Source organism: Lepidochelys kempii, chromosome 9 (assembly GCF_965140285.1).
Source record: "Lepidochelys kempii isolate rLepKem1 chromosome 9, rLepKem1.hap1, whole genome shotgun sequence".
Taxonomy (NCBI): Eukaryota; Metazoa; Chordata; order Testudines; family Cheloniidae; genus Lepidochelys; species Lepidochelys kempii.
In genome coordinates, this window is record NC_136388.1 from 58,552,082 (window position 1) to 58,568,498 (window position 16,417).

General features: G+C 47.2%; 1 protein-coding gene across 2 annotated transcripts in view; it reads left to right on the forward strand.

Moving 5' to 3' along the window:
- Window positions 1-16,417, forward strand: part of LOC140916925 (protein eva-1 homolog C) — a 49,360-nt gene that overhangs the window by 18,311 nt on the left and 14,632 nt on the right. The window lies entirely within an intron of this gene.

The following is a 16,417-nucleotide window of genomic DNA, read 5'->3' on the forward strand; positions in this document are numbered from 1 at the left end:
AGGTGGGAGGCATCCTCTAACCATCTGAAACAGGCAGTGACTTTTCTGACACCAGTTAGATCCTCATCACAATCACAGTGGAATGTTTTTTATTTAGTGACAGGCCATTTATCACCATTTACAGCAAGCTGATCTTCATCCTTTTCATTTAGTAGAAACATTCTTGACTGTCCCAGCTGACATATCAGGGAGTCAAAATGAAGCCATGAGCCTAGACTGATCCTGGGTCTCTGATCTCATGAGCCAGGGGACTTTATACTTGTGAAATTTAATTGCCTCCTGTTGGCTTATCTTGGGGATAGGATGCAGCTGGGTTTTGCAATTGAACTGAGAGCTCTGACTTGTTTTGTAGCTGAGCCTGTGGTAACACCACTGAGCTCCTTTTTACTCACCATCACCTCCTTGTTCTAGATTCACCAAGAGAGTGGAAATCCTTGTCCTTGTGCCTTTGGCTGCCAAGGGCAGCTGGACTTACAGAGAATATTAGAGCAAGAGGTGGGCAGAGCAGCACAGGAGAACTAAGAGCTGATTGGAACCTTCCTTATAACTTCAGACTGACCCTTTCATAGTACATGCCTCAATAATAAGAGCAACCCTCCATAGGCAGTTAGAAGTGCCCTGGATGTCATGTTCCCTGAGTCATGAATGGAATAAGGAATGAGGCAGACAGGGGATAGCAGTGTTACCATCTCCCCATAGCTCAGAGTTAGCATAGTTATCCATCACCACTCTTAACATGGGTGACCGCTGGGGCAATCCCCTCACCCCTCAGAATCAACCAACTTTCCTGGTTCTCTGGAAACCAACCTGATTTCAGTGAAAATAATGCTGCTGATAATGAGCATAAATCACACAACTAGTTACAGTAGCTTTGTCTCTTTGGAAGATTCCCTAGCCCAGCAGCTCTAGTTCTTTCTCTGCCATTTCACTTTTGACTTAATAAACATACCAAAAGCTTTTCACCCACAGGCTGGGCTTTCCATTCCCAACTTTTGTTCCCCATCAAACGCCTCACATCAGCCTGAGCTGTCCTTGTGTTGAGCCTCTCTTTAGTTACAACACTCTGGGCCCATCGACCCAGCTAGAGGAGGGTGTGGCTAACTCCCTGGTTCCCTCCAGGGACTGAATCTCCCTGGCCAGTCCAAGTATACAAACTAGGAAATATCATTTGGTCCAGCCACTGATCATTTTAATCATGGATAAGCCTGTGATTCTGTCACAGAGGTCATAGAAGTCACGGATTCCATGACTTTCTGTGACCTCCAGGACTTCCAGAGCAGCTGGTACGGCTGACTGCAGGGCCACCCGAGCAGATGGCCCCAGGACCAGCTGCTCCGGTGCCCCATAGCCAGCCGTACCAGCCACTGCTGGAACGGCCGCAGGGCCAGCTGCTCAGGCCATCCCCAGGGCTGGCCGCACCGGCTGCTGCTTGGGCGGCCCCAGCAGCTGGCTCCAGGGAGCACCCATGCACCAGTTGGTGTGCCTGGCTCTGGGGAGCACCTGAGCATGGGTCCCAGGGTGCCTCGGGGACTGCCCGAGCAGCAGCGGCCCCAGGGGCAGCTCTGGAAGTTATCTGGAGAGTGGTCCATGGGGAGTAGCAGCCGCTGGGAGCAGTCAACCCCTAGCATTGGAGTAGGGGCCCCTGAAGTAAGGTCTGTTGACTTAAGGTATTGAGGCTTAAGAGTGAAATGGGTCAAAATTGTTTTCCATTTGTGTAATTACAGATGTAGAGGGAACCAGTCACCAAGTTTGGAGGCTTATTGAGTTATTTGTCTTTATGGCCTGTATCCATCAGTCCCCTATTCCTGCCACTCGTGGGGCCCACTGACTTTCCCTTACTCACCACAACCAGCATGCAGGGCATTTCTTAGGGGGCTTTCTAAACCAAGTGCTCCAGGGTATGTGCCCTTTTCCCCCAACTGCCTCTCTCATGAGGTCAGAAGGCTGCCAACCCTTTAAGGGAAGTCCCTATGCTAGATCCATGAAGTCATTCAAGCCTCCAGTTATCTCATGTACACAAGATGATGGGGTTAGAACCAAAGAAATGGTATGTAAATAACAGCACTGGTGTGACACCCCACCAAGGTCATCCAGACAGGGTCACCCTAGGGCTAAGTACAATGAGTAAGAGACACCTCACAATTATAGAGAGCACTTTCTCACCCTCCTACGGGCTGCAGAGCTATCAGAGACACCACTCTGGATTTCAGCACAGCACAGGTATACACTGCAGGTTTCTATCTGGCCCCACCATGGGAATCAGTAATACACTTATCTTAGCAGCCTTCTGTGAGGCAGGGCAGGACTATGAGTCTCATTTTACAAGGTGAGGATTAAGGAGTTTGCCTGCAGTCACACGTGGCAGAGGAGAGAATCAAACCCAGATTTCTCCCAGCCTAGACAAATGCACTAATCACTGGACCATCCTTCCTCACTGCAGGGTGCCTGGCTTGTCTGCTGGGATCTAGCCCTGAACTGATCCAGGATTGTCTCCAGAGCGGTAGCAAACACTCTCATTGCCAAGTCTACCTTTGCATCTCATCACTTCTACTAAGCATCCCTGATCTCCCAGGCTGCCTGCTTTCTGGGCTAGCCATAAAGACCAGGCTTTGGCAAATTGTCTTGCCTTGGTGTGTGGGGTCACCCTGAAACCAGTGCAATATGCTTTGAAAGACGCAGGACAGATATAACACCAGATGGGAATGACCTGATTGGGTACACAGCCCTCAGAGAGTGGAGTCCTGTCAGGGGCCTAGGATTTCATGTGACATTTTTCTATTGTCATATCTAGTGTAGGCTCTTGCCAGCACTGGTCTTAGAGACAACGGACACCTGAAAGAGTCTGAATGGGCACTGCAGTAGAAGAGAGACACAGAGTAATAGAGAGACCCAGAAGTATAACAGCAGCTCACATACATTTTGCAGTGTCTGGGACTCTAAAGCCTCTTTGCCTGCACATGTTCCTTTCAGCTGTGGTTTCATGGCTAAGTTCAGTACTAACCCCCAATTGTACACGGGGATCTGTAAGTGCTAATACAGAATGTTTTGCCCTAGGCTTCCACTTGTTCTCCCCATAGTAAATAGGAGAGCTGTGCTGCCCCGGGCTGGTAGTGTCCTTTTAAAATCATTCTTCTCAACATGTGCCTCCATTGGTGGGGCTGTGGAAGCTAGCTCAGGATGAGAATGTCAAAGAATTGTTCCATATTGGCTACATTTAAAGTTGCATGAGTAGATAGAAAGGGATTATTTGTATGTGACCTTTCTGGTTTTAGCCTTTTCCTTTAAAAAAAAGGGGGGGGGCAGGCAACCAGGAAGCCATACTTGGCACTGATGTGGCCATTGCTGGAATATTGTGTCCTGTTCTGTTGCCCACAAATCAAGAAGGATGCTGATAAATTGGAGAGAGGTCAGAGAAGATCCATGAGAATGATTAAAGGATTAGAAAACCTGCCTTATGGTGATAGACTCAAGGAGCTCAATCTATTTAGCTTAACGAACAGAGGTTAAGGCGTGACTTGATTAGTCAGTAGTCCATGGGGAACAAAAATTTAATAATGGGCTCTTCAGTCTAGCAGAGGAAGGTCTAACATGATCCAATGGCTGGAAGTTGAAGCTAGATAAATTTAGACTAGAAATAAGGCATACATTTTTAACAGTGAGTAATTAACCACTGGACAACGTACCAAGAGTTGTGGTGGATTCTCTATCACCGACCATTGTTAATACAAGAAGGGATGTTTTTCTAAGAGATCTGCTCTAGGACTTACTGTGGGGATGTTCCCTGGCTTGTGTTATACAGGGGGTCAGACCAGATGATCACGAAGGCCCCTTCCCGCCTTGGAGTCTGTGAATCTATGAAAAGACTGGAGTAAGATATATGAGAAATAGGCTCCTGACTCTCTAAATCAGGGGTCGGCAACCTTTGAGAAGTGGCGTGCCAAGTCCTCATTAATTTAAGGTTTCACGTGCCAGGAATAAATTTTACATTTACAGGGGCCCCCCGATGGAACCCCAGACTGGCAGCGGGCTAAGCGGTGCCGGTGGCCAGGACCCTGGCTAGCAGGGGCCAGTGGACAGAACCCCAGACCAGCAGCGGGCTGAGCAGCTCAGCACGCTGCCTGTCTGGGGTTCCATCTGCTGCCCTCGCTGCAGGTCTGGGATCCCAGCCGCTGGCCCCGCTCATCCCACTGCCGGCCTGGATGGGCAGAACCTCGTGCCAGCAGCAGGCTGAGTGGGGCCGGTGGCCAGGACCCCGGCTGTCAGGAGCCTCCAGATGGAACCCCAGACTGGCTGTGCGGGCGCCAGATGGAACCCCAGACCGGCAGTGCGCTGAGCCGCTCAGCCCTGCTCAGCCTGCTGCCAGCCCAGGGTTCCATCCATCCAGGCCAGCAGCGGGCTTAGCAGGGCCAGTGGCCAGGACCCTGGCAGGCAGAAAAGTGCCACTAAAAATCAGCTGGCTGCCGCCTTTGGCACGCATGCCGCAGGTTGCTGACCCCTGCTCTAAATCTTTCCCCTGTCCTCTGAGTGAATGCCAGCTGTAGGTGTCAGGCCAGCACTTCTTGGGTTAACCACAGCTCAGAATGCAGTAGATCAATTTAGATTAAATTGAGTTAGACCAGATGATCAGTTCTTATCCCTTATTTGGTTATTTCTGGGTCTCCCAGCTGCTACCAAGCTTTCAGTAATGCCATTCTGGGGGGGTTTCCCCTGACCTCTGCAAAGCTGTGGCACCCAGGCACTCCCATTAGAAACAACCCCCAGCATCTTGTTGCAGATTCTTCTAAACATCTCACTAGAGCTGGTGAACCATGGAGCTTAGAGAGCTCTGCAAATGCTCGTACAGAGTTTGTTGCCCTAAGCTCCCGCTTGCTCTGCCTATTCAATGGAAGAGCTGACAATGTCCTCTTAAAATAATTCTTCCAAACCTGGATCCACCTCAGGCCTGGCTCTGGCTGCTTATATGGGGCTTCCGTTGACTGAAGTTGCAGCAAAGGTAGTATTTTACCTAGAGACTGTGGTGAAAATGAGCCTTCTCTGTGTATGCTAAACCCCATGTCCCTGGGGTGCATGGGCTCTGCTGAGAGTAGTGTGGAGGGACTGGGGAATGTCTTCCCCCAAAGAACTCACCATATTGAAGTCCAAAGCAGAAGCACCTCCATCGTGGGACAATCACCCCCAAACTTCTTTTCAAACTGGTTTTTGTATTTTAAGAAGGGGCTTTTGAGCGCCTGCTCCAGCCCATCACAGATCACGCAGGATGACTAATGCCTGCATGCTGCAACCAACTCCATCCTTTGCTGGAAACAATCCGCACAGAACTCCTCAACAGCCACCTCTGAATTTATTTTCTAGGTACGTTCATGGCTGTTTTTAGCCCCATTGGAGCACTGGTCCTTTAAAATACCTGATCCTAACCTGCTCAGCTCTGGGCCAGAAAGTCACGGGCTCAAATCCTACATGTCCCATGAGTTCAGGTCTGGAGCTTCGACCCAGTGCTGTGACTGTGGGGCATTTCTATGCGGGTGTTGCACTGTCAAGGCATCATCCACTGGTCCCTTCTACCCATCTCCAAATGGCCGTGTATGTGGGAGTTAGAAAGCCCAGGGCACTCTTCTCTTAACCTTGGTGTCTTGGTCAGTGTTCCTTCTTTCAGCATAAAACCAAGTGCTACAAGCCATAGCTTTCTGGAGCTGCTGCTATTGAGCTAAAAAGCTGTTGTGTTAAAGTCTCTGGCTGCAGTGTTTGTGCTGCCAGCATCTAACTTAAGGATTTCTCTGTAACACCAAATTCTACTCTGTTTAGGGAGCAACTGAGTTGCAGCCAGTAATTGTGTTTGCTTATTGATCTGTGTCTGTGAAGGGAGGAAGTGCCATCTAGAGGCCAGTGCCCGTAATAATCGGTGCTGTTGAGAGTATATCACTTACACGCTAGTGAAAGGTTTCAGAGTAACAGCCGTGTTAGTCTGTATTCGCAAAAAGAAAAGGAGTACTTGTGGCAGCTTAGAGACTAACCAATTTATTTGAGCATGAGCTTTCATGAGCTGCAGCTCACTTCATCGGATGCATACTGTGGAAACTGCAGAAGACATTATATACACAGAGACCATGAAACAATACCTCCTCCCACCCCACTCTCCTGCTGGTAATAGCTTATCTAAAGTGATCATCAAGTTGGGCCATTTCCAGCACAAATCCAGGTTTTCTCACCCTCCGCCCCCCCCCCCAAACTCACTCTCCTGCTGGTAATAGCCCATCCAAAGTGACCACTCTCTTTAAAATGTGTATGATAATCAAGGTGGGCCATTTCCAGCACAAATCCAGGTTTTCTCACCCCCCCCCACCCCCCTCCAAAAACCACACACACAAACTCACTCTCCTGCTGGTAATAGCTCATCCAAAGCGACCACTCTCCCTACAATGTGCATGATAATCAAGGTGGGCCATTTCCAGCACAAATACAGGATGGGGGTGGGGGGGGGTGAGAAAACCTGGATTTGTGCTGGAAATGGCCCACCTTGATTATCATGCACATTGTAGGGAGAGTGGTCACTTTGGATGAGCTATTACCAGCAGGAGAGTGAGTTTGTGTGAGGGGGGGCGGAGGGTGAGAAAACCTGGATTTGTGCTGGAAATGGCCCAACTTGATGATCACTTTAGATAAGCTATTACCAGCAGGAGAGTGGGGTGGGAGGAGGTATTGTTTCATGGTCTCTGTGTATATAATGTCTTCTGCAGTTTCCACAGTATGCATCCGATGAAGTGAGCTGTAGCTCACAAAAGCTCATGCTCAGATAAATTGGTTAGTCTCTAAGGTGCCATAAGTACTCCTTTTCTTTCCACTAGTGAAAAGCAGCTGTGCAGTCCTGACTCTGGAGCTGCGCATGCAGCATTTTAATGCAAGACAGAAAGAATAAGCTGGCAGTCGTTAAACTGTGGGCAAGGCCTCATCAGGCTTTTAAATTGGAATTTGCTAATGCCTAGTGGCTGCAGTAAAAGAAACAGGTCGGGAGAGCCCTGAGCCAAGGCGTGAGAAAGCCACAATACTTTGGAATGGTGCAGGATCTCTTCTTAGCCTAGGGTCCCTTTGGTCTCTCTGCTGATGAGCTAAGTTCCCAACAGTGTTCAGTACATCTGAATGCCTTTCCCTGGGAAGCTAAGGAGATTAATATACAGATACAAGGTCCAGCAACACTGTGGTCCTGTTTTCCAAATTCTCCATCTTTTGCAATATGAGGCACTTGAATTGTTTGAAGAAATCTATCCTTGGGTGGGACTTGAACTAGCCATCTTGTTATACAAAGTGGCAGCTCTGTCACTGGAACAAAAGGAAAAACCCTGTGAGCTGTCCGTGGAAACACCACTAGAAGCTCCATGTAGATTGTGATCCGACTGAACTAGGCACTGTACAAACTTAGAGAAGACATAATCCATACATCAAAGAGCTTGAAATCAATTTATGCGTAAAGCAGACATAGCAAATAGGTATAACCAAATGGAAGGGGTGCAGGGAAGTTGCGTAATATATGAAGATCCTTTTGCATAGACAAGCTGTCTGCACAATGTATAGGAAGTGAGGATTTTTAACTCTATTTGCTGCAGCTACATGGTGTATTTTGCTCAGCACAACACACCTGTAGGTTCACAGGGCAAGAATCAGATGCAGCCATGTGTTAACTGTAAAACAAATGTCAGAACAATTTGTAAAATTAAAATTGGTTCTTTCTTTCCCTAGTAAAATACCAAAAGAGCAAATTACCAGATACCTAGAGAGTAGCAGAACCAGGACCAATAACCAAGTTGGTTTTCTAAAGAGTAGGTTTGTCTAATCAATTTGCTATTTTTGATTTTGGCTAGAATTGCAAAATTAGTGGGAAAAGGGAATGCAGTAGATTCCATGGATTTGGATCTTAGCAAAGGATTTGATATGGTTGCATGAAATTTGAATTGAAAATCCAATTCAAAATGGTCTGGGATGAAAAAACTCTTATGTTGACTGAAAAAATGTCACACGGGGTAATGCCAAACTACACAGTATATAGAACTATGAAGGCTACAGCTGTCTTCCTTAATGATCTAAGGCGGAGTTTCACATCTGGTGGGTTGCAACTCCCAGGGAGGTCACAATAGGCAATTGCAGGAGTCAAGAAGCATTGGAAATTTTATTACAGTCTCAAGCAAAGATAATCTCACTCCCCCACTCCCAGCACACTTCAAGGTCAACTATTCTGTGTCCACCTCTCGAAACACACACCAATCAATTCTATAGGCATAACATTGCTATCATTTTTTATTCTTACTTTTATCGTAAATAGTATTTATGGTATAGTAAAAATGTTTGACTTTGAAGAAGGCACCGCCAACCTGAAAACTGTTGAGAAAACTGGCCTAGAAGTTGGAATAAACACCATGGTTAATGGAACCGGCAGATGGTTTTAACTTGAGACGAGCTGTGTATGTGAGGGCAGAGAAATTGTACAGAGGAACTGGATCAATGAACCAGGACTGGAAGGGAGCTCCTGAGTCACCACACCCTGTCTCCTGCTGTTGTCGGTAACCCCCACCATATAGTCCGGTCATAAATTTATCAAGATCCCTCTTAATCCCTGTTCGGTTGCTGCTCCCACTGCTCCTGTTAGGAGGCTGTTCTAGACCCCTCCCTCTGATGATTAGAAGCCTTCTTCCAATTTCCAACCTAGATTTATTCATGGCTAGTTTATCCTCATTTGTCCTTGGACGACCATTGTCCTTTAGCTTCTATAGCTCTCCTCCATCCCTGGTGTTTGCTCCTGATGTATTTATAGAGCACAACCAGCTCCCCACTAAACCTATGTTGGCTTAGCACGGCTCTTCCAGCCTCCTTGCATGAAATTGGACCTCCCTTCCCCTGATCATCCTTGTAGCCCTTCTCAGCGCCGATTCCAGTTTGAATGCATCTTTCCTGAATGGGGGTGACTAGAAGAGTATGCAGTATTCCAGATGAGGCCTTGTGAAATGGTTTTAATATATTGGCAGAAAATAACCAGATTAAATTAAATTTGGAATAATCCAGGCCAGTATCTCTGTGGAAAAATAATCTGAAGGGCAGATATTCAATGGGAGGGTGAAGTCTGGAAAGCAAAAACAACGAGGAGTCCTTCTGGCACCTTAGAGACTAACAAATTTATTTGTGCATAAGCTTTCGTGGTCTAGAACCCACTTCATCAGATGCATAGAGTGGAAAATACAGGAGCAGGTGAAAATACATAAAAAGATGTGAGTTGCCTTACCAAGTGTGAGGTCAGTCTAACGAGACAAATCAATTAACAGCAGGATACCAAGCGAGGAAAAATAATTTTTGAAGTGGTAATGAGAGTGGCCCTGGACCCATGGAAAAGAAGCCCTTGAGGAATTCCACCATGGTTTCAACAATTTCCATCCCACCATCAACCTCAGCCTAGACCAGTCCACACAAGCGGTCCATTTCCTAGACACTACTGTGCTAATAACAATGGTCACATAAACACCACCCTATACCGGAAACCTACTGACCACTATACTTACGTACATGCCTCCAGCTTCCATCCAGAACACACCACAAGATCCATTGTCTACAGCCAAGCTGTAAATTACAAACATATTTGCCCCAATCCCTCAGGCAGAAGCAAACACCTACAAGATCTCTATCAAGCATTCTTAAAACTACAATACCCACCTGCTGAAGTGAAAAAACAGATTGACAGAGCCAGAAGAGTACCCAGAAGTTACCTACTACAGGACAGGCCCAACAAAGAAAATAACAGAATGCCACTAACTGTCACCTTCAGCCGCCAACTAAAACCTCTCCAGCACATCATCAAAAATTTACAACCTATCCTGAAAAATGGGCAGCATGTGACCTCCAGAAGAAGAAAGGGGAGTGTCCATGTACCAGCAACGCAGATACAGGTAAGTAACCATTTTCATGTTCTCTCCACAGGTACTAATGTGGAGAGTGGACTAGATGATACATCTGAGGGAAGGGAACAGAAGGAGACTCCGCCGATTGGAAGGCATGAGATGCACTGTCCTAGGGTTGGGGGTTCCACGACCACCGCTCCCAAGAGAAGGAGGCGGGTGGTGGTGGTCGGGGACTCTCTCCTCAGGGGGACTGAGTCATCTATCTGTCACCCCGACCAGGAAAACCAAGAAGTCTGCTGCTTTCCAGGAGCTACGATTCACAATGTGACAGAGAGACTGCCGAGACTCATCAAGCCCTCAGATCGCTACCCCTTCCTGGTTCTCCAGGTGGGCACCAATGATACTGCCAAGAATGACTTTGAGCGGATCACTGCAGACTACGTGGCTCTGGGAAGAAGGATAAAGGAGTTTAAGGTGCAAGTGGTGTTCTTGTCAATCCTCCCCGGGGAAGGAAAAGGCCTGGGTAGACACCGTTGAATCGTGGAAGTCAACGAATGGCTCCTAGGTGGTGTCGGAGAGAAGGCTTTGGATTCTTTGACCATGGGATGGTGTTCCAAGAAGGAGGAGTGCTGGGCAGAGACGGGCTCCACCTAACAAAGAGAGGGAAGAGCATCTTCGCAAGCAGGCTGGCTAACCTAGTGAGGAGGGCTCTAAATTAGGTTCACCGGGGGAAGGAGACCAAAGCCCTGAGGTAAGTGGGGACACGTGGGATACCGGGAGGAAGCACAAGCAGGAGCGCGCGAGAGGGCAGGGGTCTTGCCTCATTCTGAGAAAGAGGGACAATCAGCAAGTTATCTCAAGTGCCTATACACAAATGCAAGAAGCCTGGGAAACAAGCAGGAAGAACTGGAAGTCCTGGCACAGTCAAGGAATTATGATGTGATTGGAATAACAGAGACTTGGTGGGATAACTCACATGACTGGAGTACTGTCATGGATGGATATAAACTGTTCAGGAACGACAGGCAGGGCAGAAAAGGTGGGGGAGTTGCACTGTATGTAAGGGAGCAGTATGACTGCTCAGAGCTCAAGTATGAAACTGCAGAAAAACCTGAAAAGGAGTACTTGTGGCACCTTAGAGACTAACCAATTTATTTGAGCATAAGCTTTTGTGAGCTACAGCTCACTTCATCGGATGCATCCGATGAAGTGAGCTGTAGCTCACGAAAGCTTATGCTCAAACAAATTGGTTAGTCTCTAAGGTGCCACAAGTACTCCTTTTCTTTTTGCGAATACAAACTAACACGGCTGTTACTCAGAAAAACCTGAGTGTCTCTGGATTAAGTTTAGAAGTGTGAGCAACAAGGGTGATGTCGTGGTGGGAGTCTGCTGTAGACCACCGGATCAGGGGGATGAGGTGGACTAGGCTTTCTTCTGGCAACTCACGGAAGTTACTAGATCACAGGCCCTGGTTTTCATGGGAGACTTCAATCACCCTGATATCTGCTGGCAGAGCAATACAGCGGTGCACAGACAATCCAGGAAGTTTTTCAAAAGGGTAGGGGACAATTTCCTGGTGCAAGCGCTGGAGGAACCAACTAGGGGCAGAGCTCTTCTTGACCTGCTGCTCACAAACCGGGAAGAATTAGTAGGGGAAGCAAAAGTGGATGGGAACCTGGGAAGCAGCGACCATGAAATGGTCGAGTTCAGGATCCTGACATAGAGAAGAAAGGAGAGCAGCAGAGTACGGACCCTGGACTTCAGAAAAGCAGACTTTGACTCCCTCAGGGAACTGATGGGCAGGATCCCCTGGGAGAATAACATGAGGGGGAAAGGAGTCCAGGAGAATTGGCTGTATTTTAAAGAATCCTTATTGAGGTTACAGGGACAAACCATCCCAATGTGTAGAAAGAATAGTAAATATGGCAGGCGACCAGCTTGGCTTAACAGTGAAATCCTTGCTGCTCTTAAATACAAAAAAGAAGCTTACAAGAAGTGGAAGATTGGACAAATGACCAGGGAAGAGTATAAAAATATTGCTCGGGGATGCAGGAGTGAAATCAGGAAGGCCAGATCACACCTGGAGTTGCAGCTAGCAAGAGATGTTAAGAGTAACAAGAAGGGTTTCTTCAGGTATGTTAGCAACAAGAAGAAAGTCAAGGAAAGTGTGGGCCCCTTACTGAATGAGGGGGGCAATCTAGTGACAGAGGATGTGGAAAAAGCTAATGTACTCAATGCTTTTTTTGCCTCTGTCTTCACGAACAAGGTCAGCTCCCAGACTACTGCACTGGGCAGCACAGCATGGGGAGGAGGTGACCAGCCCTCTGTGGAGAAAGAAGTGGTTTGGGACTATTTAGAAAAGCTGGACGAGCACAAGTCTATGGGGCCGGATGAGCTGCATCCGAGAGTGCTAAAGGAGTTGACAGATGTAATTGCAGAGCCATTGGCCATTATCTTTGAAAACTCATGGCGATCGGGGGAAGTGCCGGACGACTGGAAAAAGGCTAATGTAGTGCCCATCTTTAAAAAAGGGAAGAAGGAGGATCCTAGGAACTACAGACCAGTCAGCCTCACCTCAGTCCCTGGAAAAATCATGGAGCAGGTCCTCAAGGAATCAAATCTGAAGCACTTAGAGGAGAGGAAAGTGATCAGGAACAGTCAGCATGGATTCACGAAGGGCAAGTCATGCCTGACTAATCTAATTGTCTTCTATGATGAGATAACTGGCTCTGTGGATGAGGGGGAAGCGGTGGATGTGTTGTTCCTTGACTTTAGCAAAGCTTTTGACACGGTCTCCCACAGTATTCTTGTCAGCAAGTTAAAGAAGTATGGGCTGGATGAATGGACTATAAGGTGTATAGAAAGCTGGCTAGATTGTCGGGCTCAACGGGTAGTGATCAATGGCTCCATGTCTAGTTGGCAGCCGGTATGAAGTGGAGTACCCTAAGGGTCAGTCGTGGGGCCGGTTTTGTTCAATATCTTCATAAATGATCTGGAGGATGGTGTGGATTGCACCCTCAGCAAGTTTGCAGATGACACTAAATGGGAGGAGAGGTAGATATGCTGGAGGGTAGGGATAGGATACAGAGGGCCCTAGACAAATTGGAGGATTGGGCCAAAAGAGATCTGATGAGGTTCAACAAGGACAAGTGCAGAGTCCTGCACTTAGGACGGAAGAATTCCATGCACCGCTACAGACTAGGGACCGAATGGCTCGGCAGCAGTTCTGCAGAAAAAGACCTAGGGGTTACAGTGGACGAGAAGCTGGATATGAGCCAACAGTGTGCCCTTGTTGCCAAGAAGGCCAATGGCATTTTGGGATGTATATGTAGGGGCATTGTCAGCAGATAGAGGGACGTGATCATTCCCCTCTATTCGACATTGGTGAGGCCTCATCTGGAGTACTGTGTCCAGTTTTGGGCCCCACACTACAAGAAGGATGTGGAAAAATTGGAAAGAGTCCAGCGGAGGGCAACAAAAATGATTAGGGGACTGGAACACATGACTTATGAGGAGAGGCTGAGGGAACTGGGATTGTTTAGTCTGCAGAAGAGAAGAATGAGGGACAATTTGGTAGCTGCTTTCAACTACCTGAAAGGGGGTTCCAAAGAGGATGGATCTAGACTGTTCTCAGTGGTAGCAGATAACAGAACGAGGAGTAATGGTCTCAAGTTGCAGTGGGGGAGGTTTAGGTTGGATATTAGGAAAAACTTTTTCACTAGGAGGGTGGTGAAACACTGGAATGCGTTACCTAGGGAGGTGGTGGAATCTCCTTCCTTAGAAGTTTTTAAGGTCAGGCTTGACAAAGCCCTGGTTGGGATGATTTAGTTGGGGATTGGTCCTGCTTTGAGCAGGGGGTTGGACTAGATGACCTCCTGAGGTCCCTTCAACCCTGATATTCTATGATTCTATGATCCCTCACTCTCACAGATCTTGGGAGACAGACCAGTCCTCATGTATAGACAGCCCCCCAACCTGAAGCAAATACTCTCCAGCAACCACACACCACACAACAAAAACACTAACCCAGGAACCTATCCTTGCAACAAAGCCTGATGCCAACTCTGTCCACATATTTATTCAAGTGACACCATCATAGGACCTAATCACATTAGCCACGCCATCAGGGGCTTGTTCACCTGCACATGTACCAATGTGATATATGCCATCATGTGCAAGCAATGCCCCTCTGCCATGCACATTGGCCAAACCAGACAGTCTCTACGCAAAAGAATAAATAGACACATATCTGACATCAGGAATCATAACATTCGAAAACCGGTAGGAGAACACTTCAACCTCTCTGGCCACTCAGTAAAAGATTTAAGGGTGGCAATTTTGCAACCAAAAAGCTTCAAAAACAGACTCCAACGAGAAACTGCTGAGCTTGAATTAATATGCAAACTAGATACCATTAACTTGGGTTTGAATAGAGACTGGGAGTGGCTGGGTCATTACACATATTCAATCTATTTCCCTATGTTAAGTATCCTCACACCTTCTTGTTAACTGTCTAAATGGCCCATCTTCATTATCACTACAAAAGTTTTTTTTCTCCTGCTGATAATAGCTCATCTTAATTAATTAGCCTCTTACAGTTTGTATGGCAACTTCCACTTTCTCTGTATGTATATATATATATGTATCTTCTTACTATATGTTCCATTCTATGCATCCGATGAAGTGGGCGGTCGCCCACAAAACCTTGTGCTCTAATAAACTTGTTAGTCTCTAAGGTGCCACAAGTACTCCTGTTCTTTTGCAGATACATACTAACATGGCTGCTACTCTGAAACCATTTCAGACAGTTGACAAGAAGGTGTGAGTAACAGTAGGGAGAAATTAGTATTGGGGAAATTAGGTTTAGGTTTTGTAATGATCCAACCATTCCCAGTCTTTACTCAGGCCTAATCTGATGGTGTCCAGTTTGCAAATTAATTCCAATTCTGCAGTTTCAGGTTGGAGTCTGTTTTTGAAGTGTTTTTTTTTGTTGAAGAATTGCCACTTTTAGGACTGTAATTGAGTGTCCAGGGAGGCTGAAGTGTTCTCCGACTGGTTTTTGAATGTTATAATTCTTGATGTCTGATTTGTGTCCATTTATTCTTTTGCGTAGAGACTGTCCGGTTTGGCCAATGTATATGGCAGAGGGGCATTGCTGGCACATGATGGCATATATCACATTGGTAGATGTGCAGGTGAACGAGCCTCTGATGGTCTGGCTGATGTGGTTAGACCCTATGATGGTGTACCTTGAATAAATATGTGGATAGAGTTGGCACCAGGGTTTGGTTCCTGGGTTGGTGTTTTTGTTGTGTGGTTTGTAGTTGCTGGCGAGTATTTGCTTCAGGTTGGGGGGCTGTCTGTAAGAGAGGACTGGCCTGTCCTCCAGGGTCTATGAGAGTGTGGGATCGTCCTTCAGGATAGGTTGTAGATCCTTGATGATGCACTGGAGAGGTTTTAGTTGGGGGCTGTAGGTAACGGCTGGTGGTATTCTGTTACTTTCTTTGTTGGGCCTGTCTTGGTAGTAGGTGACTTCTGGGTACCCTTCTGGCTCTGTCAATCTGTTTCTTCACTTCAGCAGGTGGGTATTGTAGTTTTAAGAATGCTTGATAGAGATCCTGTAGGTGTTTGTCTCTGTCTGAGGGATTGGAGCAAATGCGGTTGTATCGTAGAGCTTGGCTGTAGACAGTGGATCATGTGATGTGGTCTGGATGAAACTGGACGCATGTAGGTAAGTATAGCGGTCAGTAGGTTTCCGGTATAGGGTGGTGTTTATATGACCTTCGCTTATTAGCACTGTAGTGTCTAGGAAGCGGACCTCTTGTGTGGACTGGTCCAGGCTGAGGTTGATGGTGAGGTGGAAATTGTTGAAATCTTGGTGGAATTCCTCAAGGGTCTCCTTCCCATGGGTCCAGATGATGAAGATGTCATCAATGTGGAGCAAGTACAGTAGGGGTGTAAGGGGATGAGAGCTAAGGAAGTGTTCTAAGTCAGCCATAAAAATGTTGGCGTACTGTGGGGCCATGTGGGTACCCATTGCAGTCCTAAAAGAGTCCTAAGCAGTAATCCTAAAAGAGATCTAGGGGTGATAGCAGATCTAGCCCACTTTACAGCTAGGAGTTGCAACTATCTGCTCCTACCCCTTGGCCAAAGCCATACTGTCAGGTGGTGGCGTGAAGAGGAAGAACATCCTTAGATAAGGATCAGCAGGAGAATAGACCCACCATGGAGGGAGAGGCCCAGCAAGAAAGCAGCCAGGGAGGCCACCTGGAGTTAAGTACATTAAAAATAGTTTCCTGTATCTTTACATCTTCTTCCTGCTGTGAGAGTGGCTGGCCCAGAATGGGATTAGGCCGGCCCTTCCTGGATTAATGAGAGGCTCAGAATTTAGCAGAGAGCAGCAGAGTTGGGGAGAGGAGCTCTGTGCTCAGTAGATGGCCCTGACACCAGACTGGGCCTGCAGGATTTCTTAGAATTGACCTTGTCAATCAGGATCGGATCACTCCTTACCACTGTGTGTGTTGGGTGTTATGCATGTCTCC